A 20,334-nucleotide genomic window follows, 5' to 3' on the forward strand; every position below is an offset into this window, starting at 1 on the left:
TGGATGCTTTGTTTAACTTGCTGATGGAGAGTGCCAGGATTCCGGCAGTGGGATAAGATGAAGAGCATGTTCCAAGTCATTCATCCAACCCCAGGCACACTTAGTTTTGGGCACTTGGACTTTGGTGTAGACTTGCATCTTTGCCTCTTTCAGTATCTAATATCCAGTCAATAAACTCTCTGTCTACAGGAAAGTAATAACAGACCATTCTTCACAGCAATGGGGCTTTCCCTTTGTGACATGTTTTCTTACAGAAGAATAAAAATGTGTTTTCTAACCTCTATTGCTTTCTCTTTTCCTTTCTCCCATGCACAGGAAATTCAACCATTACCAGAATATTGCTCTTATTCTTTGCTGCTAAAACAGCATCTTTTGTTTGTTTGTTTGTTTGTTTGTTTTAATATAGGGATGTTCAGTTAGATCTGGAATTTGAAACAATTTGTTCTATAAGCAAAGAAAATAAATAAGCTTTATTTATTGTTAATTTGTTTTCTGTCTTATGTCATCTACATTTTCCTATCATCCTCTCCCTGGGTGGACCCAATTCAGAGAGGATAGATCTGCAGATACTCCTGGTGCCAGCAGAAGGAATGGCTGCAAGGCAAAGCAGATTAATACTGAGTGGGTTTTGCCCGTTTTTAATAGGTCTTCTTTCATTACTGCTGTCTGTTTCCACTACCTATTCATCCTGAAACTTGTAGAAACCTCACCAGTCGGAGACTAGACTCATATTTGCATTTTTGTAGAGTTTTTACTGAGAACTTAAAAACCAAACAAATAAATCACCTTGTAATGAGGGTATTTCTTCATCTAGTATTATCATGATTTTATTGTAGCTGATATTACAAATTTTGATTAACCTTACACAGAAAATGCTCATTCAGGTGAACATATATTTAATTGGAGACCAGCTGAATGGCAGGGTTTGCTGATGGTTGTAAACTTATTTGTGATAGTGAGGAAAACTGAAAGAATTGCAGAGGGATCTTAGGAGATGGAGATAATACCATACATAGAAGGCACCACCACATGGGGCTCAGTGATTCTGTCAAGTGTCTGGAAGCTGGGGAATTAGGTGGGTTATGCTTGTGGATCACTTATGTTACTGCATGGGCATTTGCTTTTGGCCACTGTTGGAAGAGACAGTCTGAGCTCATTGGACTCCTTTCAGAGGCAGTATTTATGTTCCTACAAGCTTCTGAAAAAAAAATGCATTTAAAAAGACAGAAAAGCTGTTTCAAGCATGACAAAGAGCTAAGCAAAGGAAAAACATGAAAGCAAATTAAAAAAAAAAAAAAAACAAGGCAGTCATGCATAAGCTGTACTTGGGAAGAAACAGCTATAATATTGACAATTAATGGATGTATTTCTTATTAGGAAGTCTTCAGCTGTCTCACTTTGGTGGTTTACACTCTGATTTATAAAGAAAAATGTTAGCATCTTTGTGATAATCAAATGTTTTCAGTTCAAAGGGCACAAAAATCTTTAGTTTGGCTGGATGTACAAAGTGAACTTCAGCACAAATTCCCCAAGATGAGATTAAAATCGTACATTTACAATTACTGTGTGTTAGAAACCTTTGGAGAAACAAACTGTGTTACAAAAATGGTTTGTTTTGCCTGGAAGGAGATGGTCATTAATGTTTGGCTTATCGCAGTCACTATCTAAAATATAAACACAGTTCCCTGTCACCAGAGTGTCTGAGGAATTGCTGCTTAATTGTAGTTGGAGGGAAAAGACAGCATGTTTTAGATCTCACCCTGTCAGAATTGTCATGTACTGTTGCAGACAGAAGTGTAGATAGTATTGATCTTTATTGATTTTATTGCAAAATGAATGGGCACCAAGCTCAACAGGCTTTCTGTGAAGAATGTCTAGAAATAGCACCATCTTTTTATTAAAAACAACAGCAGTAGCAAAATACTGATGCAAATGAAACACTTCAGACAATCTTAGGTTTTTTTTAACAAGGACTCCACTCTTTCTTAAAGACAAAACTAACCAAACACTGATCTAAACAAAAAATGTTTTCCCCCCTATCTTCCCTTACAACTTCTGCTTTGGAAAAAAACACACCAATTTTTTTGAGTGTGTTCAAAACTTAGACTAGTTTTCCAGAATCCTTTAATACTTTAAAAACTTACTTGAATTGATAAAAGAATATGGTTAATCATCTTCTATGTGAATAGGATTTCTCTTAAGAAAAAAATACAAAACAATAACACAATTTTGAGGTTTTTTTAAAGTTGCAGTTCCAGAATACCACATGCTGTGGAATGTGCCTGAATGAAATTCAAATCTCTTTTTACATGTAATCTGATTTAAAAAAATAAAAGAAAGAGAGACAATAAACAGATTGTTAAGTGGAATTAATTATGCGGTTTCTAGTATTTTACCAGTGATAGCTGCTTTTTGTTTTCTATCTTACCCTTTTGCCACCAGTTGCAAAACTGTTTTGTACTCTTGTAGGATCACAGTTTTGTGCTCTTGTAGGGTTGTTAAGTACACAATTATCCTGTTATTTTGTATAAAGCAAAGATTGTATGATTCTGTGGGTAGTATGAATGATCATGGATAATAAGGGATAAATTGTGACCAAAGAAGAACATTGTGCTTTAATGAAAGCATTTTTCTTTGTTGGTGTTCTCTTGAATTATTCTGGGGTTTTTTTTGTTTTTTTTATTATGGAGTTTGAAAAAGAACGTAGAAAAAACCACAATAACCTGTCTTTTAGGCCTTTACCAGCCTTTGAATCATCCTCCTCTCTTCTGAGCTAACTTTAAAGTGGTAGCAAGTGTTGGATTTTCATGCTCTCCCTCTTCAGCAGTTCCCTATTTCAGAGGTCATAGGGAAAAGTAGGATGGTATTGGTGAATACTTGTTGGCAGTACGTAGTGGCGCTTACTGTTTGAACACGGTGGTGGAACCGTTTCCTTCACACACTGCCCGATCTCCTCCGTGCAGGTAGAAGCTTGCTGGCCTGCCCATGGCAGGAGGAGTGAGGCTTTGCTGCTGTGCTCACAGGGGTGTTTCTGAGCATGTGGGCCACACGATGAACTCTTCAAGCCTGGTTACCCGACAAGGAAATAAAGTCAGCTTTTGGGCTGGATATCCTGGAGTTTCCTGAAAGTATAATTTTGCAGTTACTAAAGAATTCTTTCTGTGTCTTTGAAAGCAGAAAAATTCTATGGCATAGAAACCTATAGCCTAACTGGCTGAATTAGCAAAGTTATAATCCACGGAGAAGGGAGGTTGAGGAGTTGGGGTTTTTTGGACTGTACAAATATGTCTGTCTCTTATGCACAAGCATTTGTACCTCTTCCATCTACAGAAAAGGTATGGGATAAAGAGTAGTTTCAAAGGATGTGTTCTGCTGGAGTCTATCAAGGCTGAAAACTATGATTTCTCTTTCCATTTGTATTTCTAATTTCCATTCTAATGAAGCAAAACAAGAGTGATATGGTTCTTCAGACATCTGCCTAAAGTTTATGAGGTAATTATATTTCCATATATAGCATGTTCTTCTTTGCCTTTTGGAAGTTTTTTTTAAATATCTGAAGGTTAGCCTTTAGGTCATAGCTTTTGTAAGTTTAGCATAAACCTTTAATCTCTCTTGAATGATTTTTGTGTGTAAATTATTCTCATAATTTTTACTAATAAAGCTACCACATAGGGAACAGTATGTCCTTGTACTATCTGAATTCTTTATCTTATTTGTTTAGATCATGTTAGCAGAAAAAATAGTCTCTGTCCCTTCTTATTTCCTAAAAAAGGACCTTCCAAGACAATGTAACAGAGCAAGAGTAATGCAGAAAAAGAATATTAAGACGTGGATAACAACATCTTGGTTAGGAAAGCACTGGAATTTTGAGGGAGAAGGTTGCTTATTCTTCTCTCTCTCTCTCCCTCTCTCTCTCCCCCCCGGGGTTCATTTACAGTGAGAATTATGCTAAAGCAGTAATAAAAATAGATTTTTAAATGTTGTGTTTTATCACCCATATAAAAATCAGTAATATAACTTGGTTATCTGGGATTTGTACAATATGTACTTATGCCTTAATAACAGAAGACATCTGAACTAATTTGCTCAGCAATTTAAAGAATATTGTGAACTGATGAATATTCTCTGCTACCTCAAAGCCTTTTGAATATTGTCTGTCTTATTAATTATAAAAAAATTACTTGGTCTTTAGTGATTTTGAAATAGAGTATTTTCACCAAAAAAAAGTAATGAAACTATAACTCTATTTTCTTCCCATCTTTTGTGATTTTACTCCTACTTTCAGGATGCTGCTTCCAATAGAGTTGTTCTAGAAAGGAGAAGAAAGTTTGATGACTGTTTCTCATGTATTCCTTTATTTCTTTGATCCCTGTGAGGAAAAATGTTCTGACAAATGGGCCAGCTGGCTCCCTTCACCAAGAGGCAAAGAGTAATTTTCTTGGTTCCTATATTCCATGGTTTGAGGTTTTTACCTTATCTCTCTGCAAAACTTGCACTCTGAACAGGTGGCCAGTGAATTGCTTAGAACATCACAGGCAAGCTTCAGGGTAAATCAACATTTCAAATGTTCAGTAATTCATCCATGAACAAAGCAGGTGAAGTGCAGTACCAACAATTTTTAAATGCTTCCCAAACAGTTTTTCTTTTGTTTTTTGTTTTTTTTTTTTTTTTCCTCCAGTGCTGCCTGCTGCATCTTTTGAGAAACACCCCCATGTTTCTAGTCTGAACCTCTACCTGTAAGATCCTTGGGGGTTTTTGACTGCTTGCTTTTACCCGACATCTTAAATTTTACCTTTGCTTCCAAGAAACCAGTATTGTTTCCAGATTTTGTAATCCCAAATAGTGTATATAGTGAGTATTTGCTGCACCAAGTTGGGTGTTCTTCATACTACTGTAGAGGAAGATGAATGACTTCTGAAGAGGTTAAAATCAGTCTCATCCCGTAACTTTTGAGTCCAAATCCACGTTGCTGGTGTTGATGTGCTTTAAGGAGGAGGAGTTATGAAGCTGTTGCAACCTGATTTCTCTTAGAGAAGTTTTATTACAATATAATTAATATATCATAGGGAGCATTTCAAGGTTGGGTTCATTTGTTTGTTTGTGTTTCGCTTGTTTTTTAACCAGTGGTGATATGGCTGGTCTGTTTACAGGTTTATTGTTAACTAACACCAGTTCACTAAAGGATTCCTTTGGGGGCACGTGCTAAGCACAACCTCATTGCTGCTTTGTTAGAGTAAGATGATTCTGCTTTCAAACTGCATCCCCAATCAGTCCTGGATAAGGATTATTTCCTGGTTAAGGAGTAATTTTCTTTTTTTTTCCCTTTTTTTATTTTAATGAACTATTATTGCTAAATGCTAGAATATATGCTAGAGCCATCACTTCTGACTTTAATCTTTCTTCTTCTATTTCATTCATATCTCACACAGGCAAAAGATGCTAATTTTTTGTACAGAAATTTTCAAACAGAAATAATTGTACAGAAACACTGCTCATTTAAGTGTTATGGAGCACAACAGGCTGCATGGGAATTTTTCTAATTCCGCAAAATATTTTTTGGTTCATGTAATATGAGGATACAAAATACTTGCTTTGCCAAACAATTTGTAACTAGAATTTTTTAAAATAAATTACAATAAAATAATAAATAATTTTACATATCTCACAGTGTTGAAGAGCTGAGGCAAATAGCCTTAAAGTCGTTGCAAACATTGAATGAGAATATAGTAAGGTGGGGGAATCTCTGTGAGGAAAAAGCAAAGATGCAAGAGAAATGTAAATTATGTTTCATAGTTTCACTTGCTCTGCTACAAGCAGAATTCACTGTTCCGAAATCACAGGTAAATCATCCTTTCTTCCTTTGAGTAAAAATCTGTTGTTTGGAAAGTTAATATCAGCCAATTCTTTGTGAAATTTGCTAATTTGTGTTCCTTCTGGATACTTGCATAGGACACTCAGGAAATTGCCACTTTTTAGAAAGGTCTTTGTGGCAATGACAGTGAGACACACGTACAATCTAAAACTTTCTACACCGTGAAGTGAATCCAAGATAAAATTTTTACTTCACCCTCTGACACCATCTGAGTCATTTTGCATTCGAGGTAGAACCTCTGCTCTCGGAGCAGGCTGCCCTTCATGATGGCGGTGGATACAGGTGTCAATAACCAGAGTTTAATTTTTTTTAAATGCATGCTGCCAGATGTGTTTTTAATTAATTGTGCTTCAAATGCAGCTTTGTTCCATTTTTTTTTCTACATTTTTTCTTTTTGGAAAATAGAATTTTAATGGAGGATCGTATTCTTTGTCCTCTGAGTAGTAGATTTTTTGTTGTAAGTGCAAGCTGAATTGGTTAAACTTTGAAAATAGGTCAGTGGATAATGCAGTTTGTTTAAAGACCGAAGGACTCATTATCATCATCAGTTATCAGGACTCATTAGACATTGTGGTTAAGAGGTCTCACTCTTAAAACAAACTTGAAAGTTTTAAGCAATAATATGCTACTCCACAGTCAAAAATGTTGCATACTCATAACACTAAACAAAATTTGATTAAAACAAGTTCTATTAGTTGTTAAGGGACAAAATTCTCGGTCATTTAGATACAATTCAGTTTTTTTCATTTAAAGGGGAAAAATAAATTCATCCAGGTTGGTTTTTTGCAAACAATTAATATATTGTTATTTTTCAGTGTGTTAGAATAATCATCTGCCATTTAGCATGTTATGACGCAAATTTTAGTATAACCAAACCTGATGAGAAGTTTTCATTTAAATAAGGAAAACTGTATAAATAGCAATCAGTTTGAATATAGCCCATGATTTAAAACCATCTGTAGCTTACTTGTTTTGCCATGAAAGCTCTTTAGCACTTGTATGCATTTGCACTGTGTGTCCATCCTGGTTTGCACAGTGTGCAGCTGGCAGCACTGTTGGGTTTTTGTGTTTTCTTTCTGTACCAAGCAGTAACCACTACTTGGTATAAAATTTGACTAATTTAAAGAAAAAAAGAATGTGAGCCAAGAATTATGCTTACAATTACAGGTGCAGGTATAAAAAGTGTTCTCCTCTGTGTTACACTTTTAAGAGATGGAAATTAATGTAGCCAGCACCTAAGCGTGCATCCAACATGCATCTTGGCCCAGCAGGGTGCATGCAGAGCAACAGAGGCAGTCCCTCTGGGAATGACCACATTCCACTCTGCCCGTTCAGATGAGCAGCACTGGGACAGGCTTGTGTAACCTGACAATAAAGGGTGCTCGAGTGTCTTGTTGACTTTATCTGTACAAGCCCAGCCATTTGCAATTGGCTATTCAGGATTAGACTTCCACTGAGTGTGAAGTACAGCAAAATACCTGTGGCTTCTAATTAGTTTCCAGCGCAGGTTGCTTGATAGGAAAAAACCCTTTGCCTTTGTTGAAATGACAGTTTAGATTTCATTAGAGAACAATGCTTGCAAACTGCTTCTCTCAGTAATGTTCACTTCCTTCAAAGCAGCTTTTCTAATTAATGAAATCATTTGCTAATTCGTGTTCCATCTGGGTGCTTGTGTAGCTGCACAGGACACTCAGGAAATTGCCGGTTTTTAGAAATGCTTTTGTGGCAGTGAGACGTGTACAGCCTAAAACTGTTTCCACATTTCTGAGATGTGAATCTAGGATAAAATTTTTACTTCATTCTCAGATACCAGCTTATTCTTTTTGTATTTCATGGACCTTAGAGGCTCTGCCCTCGAAGCAGGCTGCCCTTGGTCCTGAAGTGGGTGCTAGTGCAAGTCCCTGTACCTGTGCTGGAGCACTGCTGATCTTGTGGGGACTGGCTGCAGGGACATGCACTCCCAATATAATGCTGGTGCACAAGGACTGCTGGTTTTTATGTAGTTATGAGACTGTAATTCAACTGGCTGTTTGTGTTCAGCAGAGAAGTCACAAATAAATCTTACTGCCCGCCTGTGACACTTGAGTGCTGGGAACAGATTAACACTCTGGCTACAGTGAGCAGATTTTTAGTTGTTTGTGTTTCAGGTGTTTTGTCACTTTAGTTAATATTTAGTAGCTTCCTTAAAAAGCCTCTTTGTAGTGAATAGTACCTTATTTGGTTTTGTGCATACTCAAAAGATGCAATGGTGTTAGTCCTTGCAAAGTTTATTTTTTCTTTCATGTTCTTAAAGTATTTGAAAACATCAAAGCCTTTTTATGGCTTTTCATTTTATGGGCAGTCAGAATACCACAGGACGGCCAAAACTTGTATTGTTTTGGCTCTGCAGACATCTTCTTGACAGATTAAGGCTGTCAGCAGAATGTGTAAACACCATTTCCAGCTTTTTACATTGGTCACTAAAGCATCCTTAAGTGCAGCTCAGTCCTGCAAGACAAAGCCCTCAATCATATGACTGAATAATGGTCAGGGGCTTCTGTTAAAATGTTTTAATAATTTTGCAATTCACAGCAGTAAATCAATCCTCTTTCATTTGAGTCACAGTGATTGATCATCTCTATATAGCTAGTCCACTGACATACAAGAGTGCATTCACTTTAAACAGCATACACCTTCAAGTTAAGACAGTGTAATTATTTAAATAAAAATGTAGTTCTTCAGAAATTATAGTTCAATTGCAGCAGTTGTCTTACCAGGCCCTGTTCATTGTGCATATTGATGGATTTCTAGCTTCTACGGCTTCTCACACTGCAAAGAAGAATCTGCAAAGTTCCTGGAAATTTTGTGGAATATACAGCTTTATATGAAAGGAATGATATGCTAATATAAACAAAACTCTTTGATTTCTCATGTTAATTTTATATTTTTTAAAGGAAAGAAGTAGGAGAGTGGGAAATTGTCTCCTCAGTTTTTCTTAAATGCTGAACTTTACAGCTTTTTGCCTAGTTTCAATGTTGTTATTTGGGGCTATTTGTTTTGGTTTTGTTTTTGTGGTGTTTGTTTTTTTGGTTTTTTGGGGTTTTTTTTGTCCTTTCATCACCTGGAAGGAAGCTCTTCAGTGAATTCTAAGTCTGCTCTAAGTCTGTTCAAGGAAAAACTAATTATCTGGTTGCCCACCTTACTGTCTTGGCAGGGCTAGGCTGGTGCCTTGTCATAGGTGCAGAGCTGGAAGTGATGAATGAAATAACAAATAGATCACTTTATCTAAATAAGTTATGGAAAGAGCTTATGATAAAGATATGGTTCTTGCAGAGTTTGAGGGGAAAAAAAAAAAAGAATGTCCTGTAAAAGACCCCAAACAACTGTATCTATTCTCCTCCACATTTTTCATATTTTATAAGAATTTAATTTTGTCTTTAGAAAGCCTAAAATTTTAAAAGCTTGTACTGCATAATGCATTGACATAGCAAAGCTGTGAACATGAACTACTGATTTAAAATATGAATGTATTCTTATAAATACTTTCTTTACCAATAAAATATTTTTTCAAACGAGAGTGCCTTTTGACATGCATTTCAGTAGTAACAATGGCAGGTGAGGCCGTGCATCTTCTCCTCTTTGTGCCTACCTGTGCGTACCTCATCCATCACGGTAGTATTTGGGGTTCAGCAGTATTCTAAGGGGAGAAAACAGACCTGCTTTAAAAAAAAAAAAAAAATAAGCTTTTCACATCTTATTTTCGGATTGGACCAATTCCTCACTCCTCTTCATTTGTGCTGAAAAGACAGAAGGGATGTGAGAAGTAGCAGCAATAAGCAGCCTGTTGTAGGACCTGCTAGAAGTTGCTGATTGTTTGAACAAAGCCTGATTATGCTTGAAAATAAGTAATTTTGTCCTGTGAAAGAGCATTAGAAAATGAGTACAGAAAAGTATTTAGAAGAATACATACATCAAAAACTATTGTATGTGAGTAAAATGCTTTTTCCCAAGCATATTTGTTGTGTATCCCAAGCTGGTCTCCACCATGATAAAATACTCTCATGGATAGGAAAATTAAGAATTTAATTCCCTTGTATAAAAAATCTGGCTAAGAGTTGGTTGTTCTAAATTCGTGTGATGATGTTTTCTACTTATGCACACTCAGTTGAGCCCATCATTCAGCATTTCTAGTGAGCTTTTAGAGGAGCAAAGCAGACTAGAAAGGTTAAATGTTTGGAAGGGTCATGTTACTGTCCTTAAGTTATCAACAGAATTTAGATGTAAAATTGCAGAAGACGGGTTCAAAAGAAAAGTGTGATTGATGCAGACAGGAATAGTCTGTGGAAAAATGTCATAAAATTATATTCATTTTACCTAAGTTGTTCTGATAAAAGGTGAAAAGAGAATCAATTTCTTAGCTTTTAAGTTCTTTGCAGTTTTATGGAAAATATAAAACCTCATTTCTGGGAGATGTCTGAAATCTCATGGAATCTCATTCTCTATCTGATGAAAAGTGTGTTTTGAAACATCTGACTTTATAAGCGTTCCGTGAGAGAGGAACCACTGTGCTAGGGTCACATTTTCACTTTAATCTTAACTTCCTTTTAACCTAAGATTTGACATTAAATAAAATTAAAATTTAAGCCCTCTTTTGAGGGGAAATATTTAAATCTGAAACTATTGAAATGGGATACGTCAAGAGCAGTGGAAGCCTCCCATCCCTTTTTACTTTGAGGAAACAAAATCCAAAAAAACAGCCAACCAGACAACAACAATAACAAATAACCAACACATAACATCCTCTCCTCTCCAAACAAACATAAATCACCAAACACAAGAACCCCAAATTTGTCAGGTTTTCAGTTTGAGTCAGTATTTCAGTTCAAACTGTAGGACTTCCTGGGAATTTTGAGGAACCATGAAAAAATGGTTCTGTAAAAAAATTCTTTCAAGAAGACCTACTAAGGATTAATTGGGGGAAAATGAGATTGCTGAAAATTGCTGATATTTTAAGTTTTTCAGTGAAACTCCATTGGCTGTTGCTTCCGTGCTATATGGCCACAACCCACCATTCTCTTGCCGTTCTGCCCATCATCAATGTTTAAAAAATGCAACTCTGGGATCAGATCCTCAAGCAAGCTTTGTAGCACACTGGCCTTTATGTTTAGCAAACGAGAAAAAAGGAATTAATAGGAATAGTTGCTGTTGATGGGATGGTGGGTGTCCCTTGTTCTGCATGCTCTGTTAACCCAAATTGAGCAGTGTATTTTGTGTTAGTGGTGTTGGCTTTGTCAGGTGCCTGCTCATGAGCAGTGCTCATCCCCATCATCCACCTTTGTAGTTAATTTAGGCATGTGGATTTTGTGTTTGGTAGAAAATGCACAGTGGAGCCCTGCATAAATGAAACAAGAAGGAAAATAAAATAGCACTTGGAAAATACTGTTTTGAGAAACTGCCAATGCATACAACTGTCATCATTAAACAACACTGAAAAAAGATATGAATTCTGAAGTCAGCTGAAAGTCAAAAAATCTGCAAAGTAACTGGAAATTAAGTGGCTGAGCAAAAGTCGTTGCAGTGGTTGTAAGAGAAGTTCTTGCTGGATGGTGATGGTGTGGAACAGGCCCTTTTGTTACTGTCTTTTTAAAAAAAGTATGCTTTAAAAAGCAGTAGAACTGTATTTTAAATAAGGAGCCTTCAGTTTTAACTTCTTCAATGTCTGATTTTTTTTTTTTTTAATTTTTTTTTTTTTTAGATCTTTATGGTTATGGCAAAATCTTTCATCAGCCTGTGGTATAATGGACTACCAGTTGGATGATACACAGTCGTCTGAAACATGATATATACTGCTCCTCTTCCGTGTCCATGGTGAGTTTTGCTTCTGTACATATCTATTAAATACTTCAGAGAAGGAAATAAAAGTTTTCATTGGCCCACATTGGATATTGTTTCTATTGTTTTCACGTGGATTAACCTAGAGTTGTCAATGTACTGAATACATAACCCATTCCTTTTTTGTAAGATGTTTGAAAATGTTTTAAAAACTTAAGATCAAAAAATAACTGTCTAGAACTTGTCTCTTTTTGGATGATTTTAGAGCTGTGCAAAAATCCTGATACACAACTTGAAATGTTTTTCCATTCAGCTTGAAAGCCTCTTCATCTTCATTTAGTGTGTCTTAGTTCAAATTAGATTCCAACCAAATGTTCTTTTTCTTCAGACATGTACCACAATATATTTAAGAATAAAATAACTATAACTGTGTTACAAATATACTATAAAGCACAGGTAAAAAAATTAATTTGAGAAAATATTTGTAAATAATTTTTCAGTTTTATTTTTGCACTGCTTCTCAGTTTTGTGCCTACAATTAATCTGATTATAGTATCTGTGAGCACTGTTAAGTACTGTATAATCAATAACACTGAAAGCAAGGCTTCTCATATTATAACTGAATTATTGCTTCTGTGTCCAGACATACAATAACGAGATCCAAAACCCTCATTGTTCATTTGGCTAAATGCATTGACAAACCAAATTTGGGTATCAAAACGTTCCAGTGACTACTCCTTAACACCAGAAACTGCAGCCCAGTCTCCTCTGCAAAAATCAGGTTAAGCAACTGAGGGTAAAATCCTCTCTCTTCACTCTTCTCCTTTTCACGGGTTTAGATATGGCTCTTATGCCAGAGTTTGATTATGAATGATACTGAATTGTCTGGAATAGTTGCTTAGCCACTGTTTGCCTGTAAATGTTTGTTACCCTAAGTTTGTGTCTAGTGTTCAGGTTAGAAAAGATATGATGTGAAAGGTATCTTTCTTTTTTTGTTCCAGATTCCAGAGTTCTTAGAGGCATGCAGAAGTAGTGAAAAAAGTAAAGAGAATAGAAGAGGCAAATACTAATTTGCCTAATGCCGTAACGGATTTAGTCAAGGCTCTTCTTATTATATGCTTAAGTACTGTAATGAACTAAGAAGCAATGCCGTTTCTAGAGGTGTGTTTGCACTTGATAATAGAAAGATGTGTTTAAATATCCCATGTAAGTGGATAGAGATACTTACCAAGAAAACTGGTTACTATTATTTTTGGTGAAAATGGGTATTTACACAGAGAAATGGACAGCAATATAGCACATTTTCTCATCCTGTGGAGGGCATTTTCTGCCACTTCTCTGTTACCAATTTCAGCTGGCTTTGCATTTCAAATTATGTCTCCCAGGTAGTAACCATACAACTCTGAAACCAGGGAGCCAGATAAATAGCAAAGACAGCATCACCTTGCTTGTTTCCACCTGCAAATTTTTGAGGGGAAAAACCTGATATTGTTTGATGGATTATTGACCACCTGTTGATTCTACAAGGCATAGCTCTGGGTATTTATTGAGTTCTGCAGTGTTATCTAACCAGGCTTTGTATTTGCCAAATTAGCAGATTTGCTTCAAAGACTTGACCTTTTCTTTTCTCTTTTTCCTTATCAGCAATATGCCATACATTTCTGAGCCTGTTTTTGCATCCTGAGTGTGCACTGACTCATCATGAAATCAGGGCTTTGTGACAAGTCTGACGGAAGAACTAGCTTCTTTAAACAGAGAAAACTGTCTATCCCATGTGTGTAAATACTGCAGGATTATGTCTCCTTTTGCAGAGGTCTGCTACACTACATTTTACTGCATTTATTCCCTGTGTCCACCAGCAGGAGAACAAAATCCATTCCAATCCACAGTGTTTCCACTGAGGCCAGATTAAAAAAAAAAAAAAGTGTGATAACATCTTAAATTGTTTAAGAAATGTCATTGTACATTGTCCTGACAATTAAAAAACCACTGCTTTGGCATTCTTAGTTGTTAGAAGCGTTCCTCTTTGCAGTCAAAATCTTCAAGCAAAGAGGATGTGCCATGTGTAAGGGCATCCTCATCCTCCTCTCACTTCTGTACCCACTCGAGGCTCACACAGGCCTTCAAATGGCCAATCAGTTACTCCACTGCTTCTTTCTAACCCGAGAAAGCTGAGGTGGGCATCAGGAAGTAAACTGAATGCCATCACACAGGAGATGAAACCTAGAGGATTTTCTACTATTCCCACAGTAGCTTGCAGAATGATATCTAGAGGATAAGTAAGCTTTGCTCATCAAATTCAAACCCTACAAGAGAAGAAACAATATTCAAGCAGTAGTATATACTTAAAATCTGTAAAATAATAATGGCAATAATATTTCTAGCTTGTTCCCAAATCCTATGCCCCATTAGATAGACCAGGGAAGCCTATTACAGAAAGGTGTGTTAAGATACTTAAGTCAGGCTTTTAGAGGACACAGTGGGATTTGAGAACTTGTGTGAAAAGGAAATAGAGTCTCTTACAAGGAAGAAGTACTGGAAATGCAAAATTGCACATCAGCCTGTAGTTGAGTGCTTTCTGATGTTCATTCTGCTTTGGACCAACTGATACCAACTTTGGTGGGGTTTTTTTGGTTGCTGGAAAGCACTGAGATTTAAAAAAACCCCCAACGAACCAAACCCCAAACAACAAAAAATAAACCAAAACCAAACAACAATAAATAAAAAGTGTAAATCTTAATTGTCTGCTATATATTGAGAAATTTCATATGGTATTTTAATATTGAAAGGATTTTTTTAAAAGATATTCAATATGCAAAGTCAGCACAGGATGAAAAATAAGTCATAGAGAACAAAAGCCAGGTGCTATTTAGGAGGTGTTTATGGTAATTGAAAAGGGAATATATAAAACACTAAAGGTGAGGACATCTACAAGATAAGTGGTTCAGGCCCTATGTTAAGTTACAAGAATAACAAAGGAATTCTTAGTATGGAGTTGCCTTCACTTACTTGGAAGACTGAATAATTCTAGAAAGATCAATTGAAAAAATATAGCAGGTATGCCTAATATTTACCAGCTGTATTTTCTGAGTGTTATATTGTATGGACAACCACTTGAAGAAACAACATCAGCAGCTGCTAAGATTTCCATTCTATTACCTGACTTAAAAAAGGAAAAGAAAAGAAAGAAGGAAAAAAAGGCAATGAGAAGAAAACATGGAAAAAGTCTAGACCTGTATCTTAGTTTCTCAACCCAAAACAATCTGTCAAAAATCATGTACTGAAACCTCCTGTACCAACACTGAACAGTGGAAGCTTGCATTTTGTCTGGTTCTGCTTCTGAACTCTTGATTCATCTTCTCTGTACTGGATGCTCCTCACAATTTACAAAGGGTGTTGTAAATGCACTGCTTCATTTTAACTGTAAAGCATCATTAATAAGCACTAAAAACAATTTTTGTTATTTCCATTGCTTTATGCCTATTGTGGAAATACTCAGGGTTCTCTAGACTGCCATTGGTCTTGCTTAGAGCATTGCTCCATCAGAGTTCACACAGGTGGATTCAGTGGACCTGGGTCCATCCATGCCACCTGCTAGTAGGGCTGTCCGAACACATCACAGCCTTTGTTTGGATGACAGAGTAAATGGCATGGCAGGTATACTGGAAGAATCAAAATGAAGCATATTATTTATGAAAGTAATCACAGTCCTTCTGAGATATATCCTGAACTGGGGTTCCTGCAGCTAATAGACAGAAACAAAGAAATAATGTTAACGTTTATCTTGAAAACTTCTGGTTTGGGTGAATTTAAACTCGTGATGCTTCAGTACATTCAAATAAAGTAAGAACTCCCTTTGCCCTTTTCCTTTTGTTTCCCTCCACCTTTATGTACTTCATTTTCAAGCTGATGTTGTGATACTGAAGGACTGCACTATGTCAAGGGTCTTGAATAAATTATGTCATACAAGCTTTGAAAGCTGCTGAGAAATCAGCCTCAAGGTTAGGTATTGGTTAAAGAAAGGCCTGATAACTGAAGAGGCATTGCTGCTGATGTGCTTTGTTCTAATGATTTTCTATTAGTAGGGAGTCTTGATTAATGATTCTCTATCAGCATGTCCTGATAAATGTGCTAGTCAATGAATCAATGTGTCATTTCATTTTCTCTTAAAGAGCGTCCTAACATGAGTGTGATAGGAATTGGCTTTAAATTGCCAATGCTGCAAGCAATTTCTTTATCTGAATGGAGAAAATATTTTCACTTTCTAAAGTTTTGAATTACTGCATATTTTTCTTCTGAATTAATGAATTATTTGTACCAAGTAACTACTTCTGTGAGCTTTTTGCATTTAAAAAAAATAGTAACTTTTTATAACTGCTTGGAATCAGAAGTGGTTCTGTGGTAATGTTACTGTTGTGCTTAAATTCTATACTCTTCTAACTGCATCAGGCTCTTAAAAAAAAAGCTGTGTCTACAGCTTGATCAAGCTTGCTTGAAAATATATTCAATGTATTAATATTTAATTTTTAGCTTTTCTACTGTGCTACTGTAAAAAAGCAACAGCAGCCATTTTCTACAAAAGACTAAGAGCTTGCCAGTTTTGTTAGGGTAAAAAAAAACACAGGCAAACACTACTAAACTGTTGGTTTGGTTTATTTTTGTCATTAGAATATTAATCTAGTTTGGTTTGTTTTGGTTTTGGCTTTTTTTCTCATTAAAAATAATACAAGAATATATTGAGTGCTTAAGATCTGTTTGAGTGGGTTTTTTTGGTTTTTTTTTTTTTAATACTCCTGCTATGAAGGTAAAGTTTCCAATGGGTAACCAAGATGTAGTACAGAATTTGCAGAACTACCCAACCCATTATCAGTTTTATAGGGGAGCATCCTGGCAAGCTGGAGGTGTTTAAATGGTGTGTGATCGAGCAGTGCTGTATCGGCGATGAACTGCTCGTGGTACCCAAGCAGCAGCACCTCCTCTCCTCAAAGTTAAGCTTTGTGGAGCTGCATGAAATTAGTGCAACCAACTCAGTGAGATACCATTTTGAAGGGAGAGGTGGAATATTTTAGACAATCTGTAACTGAGTTTACTGGTTTGTGTTCTCACACTGGCATGCTCACAGCACTGAAATACATGTCCAGGTGATCTGGCCAACATCACTTTTGTCCAAGTCTGGAGGCCAGGAGATGCCAGCAGCTGCATCCTCACCACCTCTCTTGGGTTCTTCTTGGTGGTAACAGATGAGTTCTAGGGATTCACCAAAGAATTTTTCTTACTTCAGCCTCTGTAAATGCTAGGCAAATCTGCTGCCAGATGTTCTCCTTTCATGTTTCTCAAGGCATCACTGCATGTTGTGTCACCTCTCCTGCCTGCTTGCACTTCTGACTCTTACAGCAGCCTGGTTTACAGTGTAATCAATTACACAGTTTTAATTCTGGATACCTAGCTTGAGAAGATATGCTAACTGCTTAGTAGAAAAGTTGAGGACCTAAAAATTACCTAGAATTAATCACCCAAGAATACGCCTAGAAAGTGGAACTTTATTTCTTCTGAAGAAAAGCTAAATATATAAATCTCTTATATGGTGGACATTGACTGTTGGAATCGGGCAGTGCTTCTAATATCCCTGAAACACCTGAGTTTGATAACTCCCAGGTTTGTCACAGAAGTGATTCAAAGTATGCTGCTTAAAGCAATCCATTTTTTTTTTTCTTTTTTCTTTCATTTATAGCAGGTAGAGTTCCTTTCTGAAGGCTCATTATTTTGAAGCTTTGGAGGTTTATGTTATATAAATAGAAATGTTGGAAATAGCTTTTTATATAAGCATAATTCTGAAATAAATAGTATGATAATGAGATATTTAAAACCATGTGACCACAACTGTGGCAGAGGAAAGCAAGCCTTTAATAATCAGAGTAAAGTAATCATAGTTAGTAGAAACTGTTTTAAAAAAACTGAATTCCTTTTTTTTTTTCCCTCAATCATCTAAATAATTAGAATACTTAAGAGTATTTGTAAGACCTGGGGACATGGTGGCTATAAGGTCCTCGGGAGGGCTCCTCCCACTCCTGGCAGGACCACTGCCCACCCAGATGAGGGCAAATGTGGCTTCTGCCCTTGCCAGGGCTCCTGCCTCTCTCTTCCACACCTGGTCCCTACTCATGCTGGGGGTTATTCTGTGATATGAACCCACCTCTATACCTGGGGTAGGACATAAGGTTTTTGTTGGCTTAAACCTCAAGAGTGTGAACATCTTCCCAGCTAGAGACACTGCCATCAGCTAAGTTAGCACTCCGCCTAATTTACTGTCAGTTGTTGCCTCTTGTGCAATCAGCAGGTCACCAATGAAACTAGTGAAAAATATAGGCTGCTGAAATTTACCTTTACAATGAGGTAAGAATTAATTTTTCATTTCATATTCATTCATATGTCAGTATACCAATGTTGTTGTATAGTTTACCTAATAGCAGAGAATACTTTTAAATACATGTACTCAAATTAAGCATAATATCTTAAGACTAATGTGAAAAGCGCCTTTGCAAGGCACAATGTGGAAAACAGGTAAGAATCACTGCAGTTCTGTGATTTCCAACTGATCAAATGCATATGGTATCTACATCTCCTCTAACTGACTGTTCCTGTACCCAGCATCAGCAATACCAAAAATGGCAGAAAGAAGAAACTGGTAGCAAAGATAGATCTTCTGATAAGCAATTTCTCAGCTCGGGGAAGAAAATCTAGGCATTTGAAAAACTAATTAAGTGCTTGAGAAGGGGAGGAATGAGATTCATAAGTTTAATTCATGCTGTTACAACAGGCATCCAGAGTTCAATTTTGCATTCATTGCTTTCAGATGAGGTTTGTATTAAATCTGAGCAAATTTATTCAGAAATTTATGTAAGGCTCAGGTTTTTCTTTTTTTTTTCTTTTTTTGTTGCTTTCATTGAAAGCATCTAAATATTGGCAATTTGATTAGCTTGGATAGAACTATCTAAATGAGATCAAAACTATATCAGTGCACTTTTTCACAAGTACAGCAGTCATACTTTCTGATAGAATTACTAATGTTTGTAGATAATGTTCACCTTTTTAGACTCACTGGTTTCAGTGAAATGCTCTTTGATATCCTTCTTTACTAGAAAATTAACAAAGTTGGGGTAAACCAGCTCAAATCTTGAAAACTTTAAGGAGTGTCTTTTGTAGTGTTGCTTTTGACAAAAGTATCTTTGGTATCCTTCTCTGCTTTTTGTAAAACATTGTAATACTTTATCTTATTAGCTTTCCTCTCATTTTATTTCCTTTTTTATTATACAGCCTTCTTGAGCTTTACATAAACATGTCTTCTGACTGTATTTTATGTGAATTGAGTGCATTTTTCAGCAGTTTGTAGCTACTAATTCGGACTATATGTTTCTGTGTATAAGCATTACTCTTGGGAAAGTTTAATTTTTCTGCTACATCATTTGCTTAAATGAGGCAATAAATAGATTTAGTATCAAAAGTAGTTCTTTTCCATGCTAATATGGAAACAATTTAGAGACTTCAGAATATTGGTTTGGAGTGATTGGTACCAATGTCTTAGTGAGACATGATATTCATTATTCTAAAAATTAACTTATGCTGTTATATCTTAATTTCATTTCTTGTGTGTCATTAACTGATGTATTTTTTTGTATGGTGTGTGTGTATATATATAAAAATGTGTACATAAATAAAAAGATGAAATAATAGTTTAAATTATACAGAGGCACTTAAAAATGAAGTTGTTTGGGTGGAAAAAAAAGAGGAGAAGAGCAAACTTGAAAAATAATTTTCATTTAAAATTATGTGGGGTTTTTTTTAATTGCACGCTTTATCTGAAATCTGAATCCATTACTGTGTATCTCTTTTTACTCAGTTCTTTACAATAAAGGTGGGATTGACCTGGTGTTTCTAAGTTGTCCATGGGGAGAGGCAGGCAACTTCAGAAGGCAATTCTTGTCTTACATCTGTCTCAGATACTTACCATAGAAGGGGATATATTACTCTCTGGGTAATTCTCTGTGCATGCAATATTGTTATTTCTTATTTTAAAAAACAAGGCCAAGATAAGCCATGCTTCCTGTAGTTCATTTTATTTTGTTGGAGCTGCAGTAATTGCATCTCTGGAGCAACCACACTTGTTCAAATGGATTGTACATTTTAAGTACGTAAGAGGTGTCTCAAAATGATAGAACTCAATGGTTTGACATTCACGGAAATAACACACTTTCCATTTTGCATGCTACCTGATGCATTTTTTATATATAAACAGAATGTTAAATTTATTAAAACTAGGAGTTTGTTTAAATTTAAAAAAAAAGAGAAGTAAGACCTTTTGAACCATTTTCTACTTGTTACTGGAAAGTATTTGCTCATATGTAGTAGACAGTCTTAATTTCCTCTTCTAAGTGAAATGGATGTTTTGATGCTCTGTTACATAGTCAATGCTTCAGCAGAGCAATGTGGGCATTTTAGTGGTGTGGAAATTACTTCCTATTGGAGTATATATAGCTCTTTTCAGGACTTAATACTTACAGCCCAAGTCTCACCTTCAGCCAAGTGAACTTAATGGCCTGACTCCATTATACAAGACTTTCTTGTGTAGTTCTAAGTAATCAATGCCACACTTT

General features: G+C 36.0%; 1 protein-coding gene across 2 annotated transcripts in view; it reads left to right on the top strand.

The window, feature by feature from the left end:
- The window catches only part of CHRM3 (cholinergic receptor muscarinic 3), a 265,327-nt gene that overhangs the window by 70,992 nt on the left and 174,001 nt on the right, over window positions 1-20,334 (top strand). For both annotated transcript variants that reach the window (XM_039569951.1, XM_010398918.3), the window contains exon 2: window positions 11,607-11,719. The gene's annotated coding sequence lies outside the window, so the exon portion shown is untranslated. The remainder of the gene's footprint in view (window positions 1-11,606; window positions 11,720-20,334) is intronic.

This window comes from Corvus cornix, chromosome 3, assembly GCF_000738735.6.
Source record: "Corvus cornix cornix isolate S_Up_H32 chromosome 3, ASM73873v5, whole genome shotgun sequence".
In the NCBI taxonomy this organism is placed as follows: domain Eukaryota; kingdom Metazoa; phylum Chordata; class Aves; order Passeriformes; family Corvidae; genus Corvus; species Corvus cornix.